This window comes from Leptosomus discolor, unplaced genomic scaffold (genome assembly GCF_034619465.1).
Source record: "Leptosomus discolor isolate bLepDis1 unplaced genomic scaffold, bLepDis1.hap2 HAP2_SCAFFOLD_28, whole genome shotgun sequence".
Taxonomy (NCBI): Eukaryota; Metazoa; Chordata; class Aves; order Leptosomiformes; family Leptosomidae; genus Leptosomus; species Leptosomus discolor.
In genome coordinates this window covers 3,231,232-3,242,960 of record NW_028237857.1, presented here as the reverse complement: position 1 = coordinate 3,242,960, position 11,729 = coordinate 3,231,232, and positions in this window count along the sequence as shown.

Here is an 11,729-nt window from a genome sequence, read left to right as displayed (position 1 = left end):
AAAGCCTAACATCTAGAGGTGAAGCACAACATATAGAGGTATAAGCTAACATCTAGAGATAAAGACCAACATCTAAATGTAAAGCAAAACATCTAGATGTAAAACCCAACATCTAGAGATAAAGACCAACATCTAAATGTAAAGCAAAACATCTAGATGTAAAACCCTACATCTAGAGGTAAAGTCCAATATCTAGACCTAAAGACCAACATCTAGAGGTAAACCCCAACATCTAGTGGTAAAGCCCAACGTCTGGAGGTAAAGCCCAGATTCTAGAGAGAAGCCAAAAATCCAGATGGAAAACCCAAAATCTAGAGGTAAAGCCCAACATCTACAGGTAAGTCCAGATATCTAGGGGTAAAGCCCAACATCTAGAGGAAAAGCCAAATATATAGATATAAAACCCAAAATCTAGAGGTAAAGCCCAATATTTAGACGTAAAGCCCAAAATCTAGATGAAAAGCACAACTTCTAGATCTAAAGCCCAACATCTAGAGGTAAAGACCAATATCTAGAGGTAAAACCCAACATCTAGAGGTAAAGCCAGATATCTAGAGGTAAAGCCCAACATCTAGAGATAAAGCCAGATATATAGATTTAAAATCCACAATCTGGAGGTAAAGCCCAACATCTAGAGCTAAAGCCCCAAATCTAGATGTAAAGCCCAATCGCTAGATCTAAAGCCAAATACTCTAGAGGTAAAGCCCAACATGTAGAGGTAAAGACTAAGATCTAGAGGTGAATTCCAATATCTAGTGTTAAAGGCCGACTCCTACAGTTAAAACCAAACATCTAGATGTAAAACCCAACTTCTAGAGGTAAAGCCGAATATCTAGAGTTAAAGCGCATCCTTTCGAGTAAAGCCCAAAATCTAGAGTTAAAGCCCAACATCTAGAGGGAAAGCCCAGAATCTAGATGTAAAGCCTAACATCTAGAGGTGAATTCCAAAATCAAGTGTTAAGGCCTGACATCTACAGTTAAATCCAACCGTATAGATATAACCCCCAACTTCTAGAGGTAAGGCCCAAAATCTAGAGGTAAAGCCCAGCTTCCAGACTTAAAGTCCAAAATCTAGAGGTAAACACCAATACCTAGAGTTAGAGCCCAAAATCTAGAGATATGCCAAATATATAGATTTAAAACCCAAAATCTAGAGATAAAGCCGAACATCTGAATGTAAAGCAAAACATCTAAATGTAATCCAAACATCTAGAGGTAAAGCCTAACATCTAGAGGTGAAGCACAACATATAGAGGTATAGCCCAACATCTAGAGATAAAGACCAACATCTAAGTGTAAAGCAAAACATCTAGATGTAAAACCCTACATCTAGAGGTAAAGTCCAATATCTAGACCTAAAGACCAACATCTAGAGGTAAAACCCAACATCTAGTGGTAAAGCCCAACGTCTGGAGGTAAAGCCCAGATTCTAGAGAGAAGCCAAAAATCCAGATGGAAAACCCAAAATCTAGAGGTAAAGCCCAACATCTACAGGTAAATCCAGATATCTAGGGGTAAAGCCCAACATCTAGAGGAAAAGCCAAATATATAGATATAAACCCCAAAATCTAGAGGTAAAGCCCAATATCTAGACGTAAAGCCCAAAATCTAGATGAAAAGCACAACTTCTAGATCTAAAGCCAAACATCTAGAGGTAAAGACCAATATCTAGAGGTAAACCCCAACATCTAGAGTTAAAGCCAGATATCTAGAGGTAAAGCCCAACATCTAGAGGAAAAGCAAAATATATAGATTTCAAACCCAAATTCTAGAGTTAAATCCCAACATCTAGAGTTAAATCCCAAAGTCTAGATGTAAAGCTCAATTTCCAGATTTAAAGTCAAAAATCTAAATGTAAATACCAATACCTAGAGGTAGAGCCCAAAATGTAGAGGTAAAGCCCAACATCTAGAGATAAAGCCAGATATATAGATCTAAACCCCAAAATCTAGAGGTGAAGCCCAATATCTAGACGTAAAGCCCAAAATCTAGATGTAAAGCCCAACTTCTAGATCTAAAGCCCAAAATCTAGATGTAAAGCCCAACTTCTAAATCTAAAGTCCAACATCTAGAGGTAAAGCCCAATATTTAGAGTTTAAGCGCATCATTTAGAGGTAAAGCCAGATATCTAGAGGTAAAGCCCAACGTCTGGAGGTAAAGCCCATCATCTAGTCCTACAGCCCAATGTCTGCAGGTAAAGCCCAACTTACAGAGGTGAAGGCAAACATCTAGATGTAAAACCCCAAATCTAGAGGTAAAGCCCAACATCTAGAGGAAAAGCCAAATATATATATATTTAAAACCCAAAACCTAGAGGTAAAGATCAACATCTAGAGGTAAAGCCAGATATCTAGGGGTAAAGCCCAACATCTAGAGGAAAAGCCAAATATATAGATTTAAAACCCAAAATCTAGAGATAAAGCCGAACGTCTAAATGTAAAGCAAAACATCTAGATGTAATCCAAACATCTAGACGTAAAGCCTAACAACTAGAGGTGAAGCACAACATATAGAGGTATAACCCAAATTCTAGAGATAAAGACCAACATCTAAATGTAAAGCAAAATATCTAGATGTAAAACCCTACATCTAGAGGTAAAGTCCAATATCTAGACCTAAAGACCAACATCTAGAGGTAAAACCCAACATCTAGTGGTAAAGCCCAACGTCTGGAGGTAAAGCCCAGATTCTAGAGAGAAGCCAAAAATCCGGATGGAAAACCCAAAATCTAGAGGTAAAGCCCAACATCTACAGGAAAATCCAGATATCTAGGGGTAAAGCCCAACATCTAGAGGAAAAGCCAAATATATAGATATAAAACCCAAAATCTAGAGGTAATCCCAATATCTAGACGTAAAGCCCAAAATCTAGATGAAAAGCCCAAATTCTAGATCTAACGCCCAACATCTAGAGGTAAAGACCAATATCTAGAGGTAAAACCCAACATCTAGAGGTAAAGCCAGATATCTAGAGGTAAAGCCCAACATCTGGAGGTAAAGCCCATCATCTAGTCCTACAGCCCAATGTCTGCAGGTAAAGCCCAACTTACAGACGTGAAGGCAAACATCTAGATGTAAAACCCAAAATCAAGAGGTAAAGAACAATATCTAGACGTAAAGCCCAAAATCTAGATGTAAAGCCCAACTTCTAGATCTAAAGACCAAAATATAGATGTAAAGCCGAATTTCTAAATCTAAAGCCCAACATCTAGAGGTAAAGCCCAATATTTAGAGTTTAAGCTCACCATTTGGAGGTAAAGCCCAAAGTCTAGATGTAAAGCCCAACTTCTAGAGGTAAAGCCCATCATCTTGTCCTACAGCCCAATGTCTGCAGGTAAAGCCCAACTGACAGAGGTGAAGGCAAACATCTAGATGTAAAACCCAAAATCTAGAGGTAAAGCCCAACATCTAGAGGAAAAGCCAAATATATAGATTTAAACCCCAAAATCTAGAGGTAAAGCCCAATATCTAGACCTAAAGCCCAAAATCCAGATGTAAAGCCCATCTTCTAGATCTAAAGCCCAAAATCTAGATGAAAAGCACAACTTCTAGATCTAAAGCCCAACATCTAGAGGTAAAGACCAATATCTAGACGTAAAACCCAACAGCTAGAGGTAAAGCCAGATATCTAGAGGTAAAGCCAGATATCTAGGGGTAAAGCCCAACATCTAGAGAAAAAGCCAAATATATAGATTTAAAACCCAAAATCAAGAGGTGAAGCCCAATATCAAGACGTAAAGGCCAAAATCTAGATGTAAAGCCCAACTTCTTGATCTGAAGCCCGAAATCTAGATGTAAAGCCCAAATTCTAGATCTAACGCCCAAAATCTAGAGATAAAGACCAATATCTAGAGGTAAAACCCAACATCTAGAGGTAAAGCCAGATATCTAGAGGTAAAGCCCAACGTCTGGACGTAAAGCCCATCATCTAGTCCTACAGCCCAATGTCTGCAGGTAAAGCCCAACTTACAGAGGTGAAGGCAAACATCTAGATGTAAAACCCCAAATGTAGAGGTAAAGCCCTACATCTAGAGGAAAAGCCAAATATATATATATTTAAAACCCAAAATCTAGAGGTAAAGCCCAACATCTAGAGGTAAAGCCAGATATCTAGGGGTAAACACCAACATCTAGAGAAAAAGCCAAATATATAGATTTAAAAACCAAAATCTAGAGGTAAAGCCCAATATCAAGACGTAAAGGCCAAAATCTAGATGTAAAGCCCAACTTCTTGATCTAAAGCCCAAAACATAGATGTAAAGACCAAATTCTAGATCAATAGCCCAAAATCTAGAGATAAAGACCAATATCTAGAGGTAAATCCCAACATCTAGAGGTAAAGCCAGATATCTAGAGGTAAAGCCCAACATCTAGAGGAAAAGCAAAATATATAGATTTCAAACCCAAATTCTAGAGTTCAATCCAAACATCTAGAGGTAAATCCCAAAGTCTAGATGTAAAGCTCAACTTCCAGATTTAAAGTCAAAAATCTAAATGTAAATACCAATACCTAGAGGTAGAGCCCAAAATGTAGAGGTAAAGCCCAACATCTAGAGATAAAGCCAGACATATAGATCTAAACCCCAAAATTTATAGGTGAAGCCCAATATCTAGACGTAAAGCAAAAAATCTAGATGTAAAACCAACTTCAAAACCTAAAGCCCAACATCTAGAGGTAAAGCCCAATATTTACAGTTTAAGCGCATCATTTAGAGGTAAAGCCCAAAATCTAGATGTAAAGCCCAACTTCTAGAGGTAAAGCCCATCATCTAGTCCTACAGCCCAATGTCTGCAGGTAAAGCCCAACTTACAGAGGTGAAGGCAAACATCTAGATGTAAAGCCCAAAATCTAGAGTTAAAGCCCAACATCTAGAGGGAAAGCCCAAAATCTAGATGTAAAGCCCAACTTCTAGATCTAAAGCCCAAAATATAGATGTAAATCCCAACTTCTAAATCTAAAGCCCAACATCTAGAGGTAAAGCCCAATATTTAGAATTTAAGCGCATCATTTAGAGGTAAAGCCCCAAATCTAGATGTAAAGCCCAACGTCTGGAGGTAAAGCCCATCATCTAGTCCTACAGCCCAATGTCTGCAGGTAAAGCCCAACTTACAGAGGTGAAGGCAAACATCTAGATGTAAAACACAAAATCTAGAGGTAAAGCCCAACATCTAGAGTTAAAGCCAGATATCTAGGGGTAAAGCCCAACATCTAGAGGAAAAGCCAAATATATAGATTTAAAACCCAAAATCTAGAGGTAAAGCCCAATATCTAGACGTAAAGCCCAAAATCTAGATGAAAACCACAACTTCTAGATCTGAAGCCAAACATCTAGAGGTAAAGACCAATATCTAGAGGTAAAACCCAACATCTAGTGGTAAAGCCCAACGTCTGGAGGTAAAGTCCAGATTCTAGAGAGAAGCCAAAAATCCAGATGGAAAACCCAAAATCTAGAGGTAAAGCCCAACATCTACAGGTAAGTCCAGATATCTAGGGGTAAAGCCCAACATCTAGAGGAAAAGCCAAATATATAGACATAAACCCCAAAATCTAGAGGTAAAGCCCAATATCTAGACGTAAAGCCCAAAATCTAGATGAAAAACACAACTTCTAGATCTAAGGCCAAACATCTAGAGGTAAAGACCAATATCTAGAGGTAAAACCCAACATCTAGAGGTAAAGCCAGATATCTAGAGGTAAAGCCCAACATCTAGAAGAAAAGCCAAATATATAGATTTAAAACCCAAAATCTAGAGATAAAGCCCAACATCTAAATGTAAAGCAAAACATCTAGATGTAATCCAAACATCTAGAGGTAAAGCCTAACATCTAGAGGTGAAGCACAACATATAGAGGTATAAGCTAACATCTAGAGATAAAGACCAACATCTAAATGTAAAGCAAAACATCTAGATGTAAAACCCAACATCTAGAGATAAAGACCAACATCTAAATGTAAAGCAAAACATCTAGATGTAAAACCCTACATCTAGAGGTAAAGTCCAATATCTAGACCTAAAGACCAACATCTAGAGGTAAACCCCAACATCTAGTGGTAAAGCCCAACGTCTGGAGGTAAAGCCCAGATTCTAGAGAGAAGCCAAAAATCCAGATGGAAAACCCAAAATCTAGAGGTAAAGCCCAACATCTACAGGTAAGTCCAGATATCTAGGGGTAAAGCCCAACATCTAGAGGAAAAGCCAAATATATAGATATAAAACCCAAAATCTAGAGGTAAAGCCCAATATTTAGACGTAAAGCCCAAAATCTAGATGAAAAGCACAACTTCTAGATCTAAAGCCCAACATCTAGAGGTAAAGACCAATATCTAGAGGTAAAACCCAACATCTAGAGGTAAAGCCAGATATCTAGAGGTAAAGCCCAACATCTAGAGATAAAGCCAGATATATAGATTTAAAATCCACAATCTGGAGGTAAAGCCCAACATCTAGAGCTAAAGCCCCAAATCTAGATGTAAAGCCCAATCGCTAGATCTAAAGCCAAATACTCTAGAGGTAAAGCCCAACATGTAGAGGTAAAGACTAAGATCTAGAGGTGAATTCCAATATCTAGTGTTAAAGGCCGACTCCTACAGTTAAAACCAAACATCTAGATGTAAAACCCAACTTCTAGAGGTAAAGCCGAATATCTAGAGTTAAAGCGCATCCTTTCGAGTAAAGCCCAAAATCTAGAGTTAAAGCCCAACATCTAGAGGGAAAGCCCAGAATCTAGATGTAAAGCCTAACATCTAGAGGTGAATTCCAAAATCAAGTGTTAAGGCCTGACATCTACAGTTAAATCCAACCGTATAGATATAACCCCCAACTTCTAGAGGTAAGGCCCAAAATCTAGAGGTAAAGCCCAGCTTCCAGACTTAAAGTCCAAAATCTAGAGGTAAACACCAATACCTAGAGTTAGAGCCCAAAATCTAGAGATATGCCAAATATATAGATTTAAAACCCAAAATCTAGAGATAAAGCCGAACATCTGAATGTAAAGCAAAACATCTAGATGTAATCCAAACATCTAGAGGTAAAGCCTAACATCTAGAGGTGAAGCACAACATATAGAGGTATAGCCCAACATCTAGAGATAAAGACCAACATCTAAGTGTAAAGCAAAACATCTAGATGTAAAACCCTACATCTAGAGGTAAAGTCCAATATCTAGACCTAAAGACCAACATCTAGAGGTAAAACCCAACATCTAGTGGTAAAGCCCAACGTCTGGAGGTAAAGCCCAGATTCTAGAGAGAAGCCAAAAATCCAGATGGAAAACCCAAAATCTAGAGGTAAAGCCCAACATCTACAGGTAAATCCAGATATCTAGGGGTAAAGCCCAACATCTAGAGGAAAAGCCAAATATATAGATATAAACCCCAAAATCTAGAGGTAAAGCCCAATATCTAGACGTAAAGCCCAAAATCTAGATGAAAAGCACAACTTCTAGATCTAAAGCCAAACATCTAGAGGTAAAGACCAATATCTAGAGGTAAACCCCAACATCTAGAGTTAAAGCCAGATATCTAGAGGTAAAGCCCAACATCTAGAGGAAAAGCAAAATATATAGATTTCAAACCCAAATTCTAGAGTTAAATCCCAACATCTAGAGTTAAATCCCAAAGTCTAGATGTAAAGCTCAATTTCCAGATTTAAAGTCAAAAATCTAAATGTAAATACCAATACCTAGAGGTAGAGCCCAAAATGTAGAGGTAAAGCCCAACATCTAGAGATAAAGCCAGATATATAGATCTAAACCCCAAAATCTAGAGGTGAAGCCCAATATCTAGACGTAAAGCCCAAAATCTAGATGTAAAGCCCAACTTCTAGATCTAAAGCCCAAAATCTAGATGTAAAGCCCAACTTCTAAATCTAAAGTCCAACATCTAGAGGTAAAGCCCAATATTTAGAGTTTAAGCGCATCATTTAGAGGTAAAGCCAGATATCTAGAGGTAAAGCCCAACGTCTGGAGGTAAAGCCCATCATCTAGTCCTACAGCCCAATGTCTGCAGGTAAAGCCCAACTTACAGAGGTGAAGGCAAACATCTAGATGTAAAACCCCAAATCTAGAGGTAAAGCCCAACATCTAGAGGAAAAGCCAAATATATATATATTTAAAACCCAAAACCTAGAGGTAAAGATCAACATCTAGAGGTAAAGCCAGATATCTAGGGGTAAAGCCCAACATCTAGAGGAAAAGCCAAATATATAGATTTAAAACCCAAAATCTAGAGATAAAGCCGAACGTCTAAATGTAAAGCAAAACATCTAGATGTAATCCAAACATCTAGACGTAAAGCCTAACAACTAGAGGTGAAGCACAACATATAGAGGTATAACCCAAATTCTAGAGATAAAGACCAACATCTAAATGTAAAGCAAAATATCTAGATGTAAAACCCTACATCTAGAGGTAAAGTCCAATATCTAGACCTAAAGACCAACATCTAGAGGTAAAACCCAACATCTAGTGGTAAAGCCCAACGTCTGGAGGTAAAGCCCAGATTCTAGAGAGAAGCCAAAAATCCGGATGGAAAACCCAAAATCTAGAGGTAAAGCCCAACATCTACAGGAAAATCCAGATATCTAGGGGTAAAGCCCAACATCTAGAGGAAAAGCCAAATATATAGATATAAAACCCAAAATCTAGAGGTAATCCCAATATCTAGACGTAAAGCCCAAAATCTAGATGAAAAGCCCAAATTCTAGATCTAACGCCCAACATCTAGAGGTAAAGACCAATATCTAGAGGTAAAACCCAACATCTAGAGGTAAAGCCAGATATCTAGAGGTAAAGCCCAACATCTGGAGGTAAAGCCCATCATCTAGTCCTACAGCCCAATGTCTGCAGGTAAAGCCCAACTTACAGACGTGAAGGCAAACATCTAGATGTAAAACCCAAAATCAAGAGGTAAAGAACAATATCTAGACGTAAAGCCCAAAATCTAGATGTAAAGCCCAACTTCTAGATCTAAAGACCAAAATATAGATGTAAAGCCGAATTTCTAAATCTAAAGCCCAACATCTAGAGGTAAAGCCCAATATTTAGAGTTTAAGCTCACCATTTGGAGGTAAAGCCCAAAGTCTAGATGTAAAGCCCAACTTCTAGAGGTAAAGCCCATCATCTTGTCCTACAGCCCAATGTCTGCAGGTAAAGCCCAACTGACAGAGGTGAAGGCAAACATCTAGATGTAAAACCCAAAATCTAGAGGTAAAGCCCAACATCTAGAGGAAAAGCCAAATATATAGATTTAAAACCCAAAATCTAGAGGTAAAGCCCAATATCTAGACCTAAAGCCCAAAATCCAGATGTAAAGCCCATCTTCTAGATCTAAAGCCCAAAATCTAGATGAAAAGCACAACTTCTAGATCTAAAGCCCAACATCTAGAGGTAAAGACCAATATCTAGACGTAAAACCCAACAGCTAGAGGTAAAGCCAGATATCTAGAGGTAAAGCCAGATATCTAGGGGTAAAGCCCAACATCTAGAGAAAAAGCCAAATATATAGATTTAAAACCCAAAATCAAGAGGTGAAGCCCAATATCAAGACGTAAAGGCCAAAATCTAGATGTAAAGCCCAACTTCTTGATCTGAAGCCCGAAATCTAGATGTAAAGCCCAAATTCTAAATCTAACGCCCAAAATCTAGAGATAAAGACCAATATCTAGAGGTAAAACCCAACATCTAGAGGTAAAGCCAGATATCTAGAGGTAAAGCCCAACGTCTGGACGTAAAGCCCATCATCTAGTCCTACAGCCCAATGTCTGCAGGTAAAGCCCAACTTACAGAGGTGAAGGCAAACATCTAGATGTAAAACCCCAAATGTAGAGGTAAAGCCCTACATCTAGAGGAAAAGCCAAATATATATATATTTAAAACCCAAAATCTAGAGGTAAAGCCCAACATCTAGAGGTAAAGCCAGATATCTAGGGGTAAACACCAACATCTAGAGAAAAAGCCAAATATATAGATTTAAAAACCAAAATCTAGAGGTAAAGCCCAATATCAAGACGTAAAGGCCAAAATCTAGATGTAAAGCCCAACTTCTTGATCTAAAGCCCAAAACATAGATGTAAAGACCAAATTCTAGATCAATAGCCCAAAATCTAGAGATAAAGACCAATATCTAGAGGTAAATCCCAACATCTAGAGGTAAAGCCAGATATCTAGAGGTAAAGCCCAACATCTAGAGGAAAAGCAAAATATATAGATTTCAAACCCAAATTCTAGAGTTCAATTCAAACATCTAGAGGTAAATCCCAAAGTCTAGATGTAAAGCTCAACTTCCAGATTTAAAGTCAAAAATCTAAATGTAAATACCAATACCTAGAGGTAGAGCCCAAAATGTAGAGGTAAAGCCCAACATCTAGAGATAAAGCCAGACATATAGATCTAAACCCCAAAATTTATAGGTGAAGCCCAATATCTAGACGTAAAGCAAAAAATCTAGATGTAAAACCAACTTCAAAACCTAAAGCCCAACATCTAGAGGTAAAGCCCAATATTTACAGTTTAAGCGCATCATTTAGAGGTAAAGCCCAAAATCTAGATGTAAAGCCCAACTTCTAGAGGTAAAGCCCATCATCTAGTCCTACAGCCCAATGTCTGCAGGTAAAGCCCAACTTACAGAGGTGAAGGCAAACATCTAGATGTAAAGCCCAAAATCTAGAGTTAAAGCCCAACATCTAGAGGGAAAGCCCAGAATCTAGATGTAAAGACCAACTTCTAGATCTAAAGCCCAAAATCTAGATGTAAAGCCCAACTTCTAGATCTAAAGCCCAAAATATAGATGTAAATCCCAACTTCTAAATCTAAAGCCCAACATCTAGAGGTAAAGCCCAATATTTAGAATTTAAGCGCATCATTTAGAGGTAAAGCCCCAAATCTAGATGTAAAGCCCAACGTCTGGAGGTAAAGCCCATCATCTAGTCCTACAGCCCAATGTCTGCAGGTAAAGCCCAACTTACAGAGGTGAAGGCAAACATCTAGATGTAAAACGCAAAATCTAGAGGTAAAGCCCAACATCTAGAGTTAAAGCCAGATATCTAGGGGTAAAGCCCAACATCTAGAGGAAAAGCCAAATATATAGATTTAAAACCCAAAATCTAGAGGTAAACACCAATATCTAGACGTAAAGCCCAAAATCTAGATGAAAACCACAACTTCTAGATCTGAAGCCAAACATCTAGAGGTAAAGACCAATATCTAGAGGTAAAACCCAACATCTAGTGGTAAAGCCCAACGTCTGGAGGTAAAGTCCAGATTCTAGAGAGAAGCCAAAAATCCAGATGGAAAACCCAAAATCTAGAGGTAAAGCCCAACATCTACAGGTAAGTCCAGATATCTAGGGGTAAAGCCCAACATCTAGAGGAAAAGCCAAATATATAGATATAAAACCCAAAATCTAGAGGTAAAGCCCAATATCTAAATGTAAAGCAAAACATCTAGATGTAATCCAAACATCTAGAGGTAAAGCCTAACATCTAGAGGTGAAGCACAACATATAGAGGTATAAGCTAACATCTAGAGATAAAGACCAACATCTAAATGTAAAGCAAAACATCTAGATGTAAAACCCAACATCTAGAGATAAAGACCAACATCTAAATGTAAAGCAAAACATCTAGATGTAAAACCCTACATCTAGAGGTAAAGTCCAATATCTAGACCTAAAGACCAACATCTAGAGGTAAAACCCAACATCTAGTGGTAAAGCCCAACGTCTGGAGGTA